The sequence below is a fragment of the Cyprinodon variegatus genome, unplaced genomic scaffold, assembly GCF_000732505.1.
Source record: "Cyprinodon variegatus isolate N-32 unplaced genomic scaffold, C_variegatus-1.0 Scaffold1737, whole genome shotgun sequence".
Lineage (NCBI taxonomy): Eukaryota > Metazoa > Chordata > Actinopteri > Cyprinodontiformes > Cyprinodontidae > Cyprinodon > Cyprinodon variegatus.
This window is the reverse complement of record NW_015152190.1, coordinates 24,135-25,292: the sequence shown is the minus strand read 5'-3', so window position 1 is coordinate 25,292 and position 1,158 is coordinate 24,135. Positions and strand designations below refer to the sequence as shown.

General features: G+C 37.8%; 1 long non-coding RNA gene across 1 annotated transcript in view; it reads left to right on the top strand.

Annotated features, from left to right (window-relative positions):
* Positions 1–220: 220 nt before the first annotated feature.
* LOC107104432 overlaps positions 221–1,158 on the top strand; it is a 3,677-nt gene continuing 2,739 nt past the window's right edge. Inside the window, exons 1-2 of the long non-coding RNA XR_001482254.1 lie at positions 221–331; positions 425–550. This is a non-coding gene — a long non-coding RNA (uncharacterized LOC107104432). The remainder of the gene's footprint in view (positions 332–424; positions 551–1,158) is intronic.

Sequence of the window (1,158 nt, the reverse complement as noted above, 5' to 3'; positions counted from 1 at the left end):
CTCATTTACCTACTTAAAATAAGGATAAATATACTTAATTTAAGAAATTTTTACTTATTTCTAGATCGTTTTTGCAGTGCAGATCTCTGATATCAGATGGAGCTTGGCCATTTAAGGCTTTATATGTGAGAAGGAGGATTTTGAAACCCTAAGAAGATTAATTGCTGTTTTTATGTATAACACTTGTTTCCTTCAATGATCAAACACGTTAAACTCCACAGGTGCTTCAACCGGACTCCTGGGAACTAACACTAATGATGCAGGCGATGATTTTCCTTTACCTGATGGATCTCAAGCTCAGACACTGGAGGATTTCTTCCATGGCTGGAAGGTAGGATTAGTAAAACATGTTTTCTTCTATAGATCCTTGTTTTTGTGGAGTTTCGTTTATCTGTTGTTCTCTCCTGTTTATTTGTGTCTTCAGCTAAATTCAAGCTGCACTAAATACACAGAAACAAAAGAGCGAAGTTCCCAAGCCGCCATGAGGGCTGCCAGCTGTGAATCTCTGTTTTCTTCCCCTGATTCTCTCCTCAGTTCCTGTTTCAGGGTGGTAAGTAAAAAAGGAAAATTTATTTCTTATTCTTAAGTCGCTTTCTAGATTGTTTATTTCTGATTGGATATTTCAAATTTAGAGAATTCAAGTAAAATTTATCAAAATTCGGGATGAATTCAATGTTAAAGAAAGGAACATAATTTGCAAAGCACAAAGTGAATACGTGTTTTTCTGTCAGGATGTGAGGAAGATGGCAGCTGGAGTCAAAAAGCAGAAAGGGAGGCAGAGATTAGTTCTGTTAGATTTAATGATGAAGGCAGCGGTAGTTTAAATCCAAAGTAATGAAGACGGGAACACGACCAATAGGAGGCTGACAGGAACTGATGAGTACGTGAAATAAAATGACGATCCTGCAAAGACAAACTGCAGAGGAAGGGATAAATAAACGCTGTCTAGAGACTAACAGGACAAAGATTGGAGTACGGATCTGTGTGGGAACAGGTGTACAGAGAAAGAACAAGAAAACCAATGAGAAGGAAGGCGACACTAGGGGGCGATGAAGAGTAAGCGCCAATTCACAACATGTCATCTCAAGGCACTTTACAATTTAACAACATAGATGTATACCAAAAAACCAATCAAATGTATACACTAAAAAAACGATC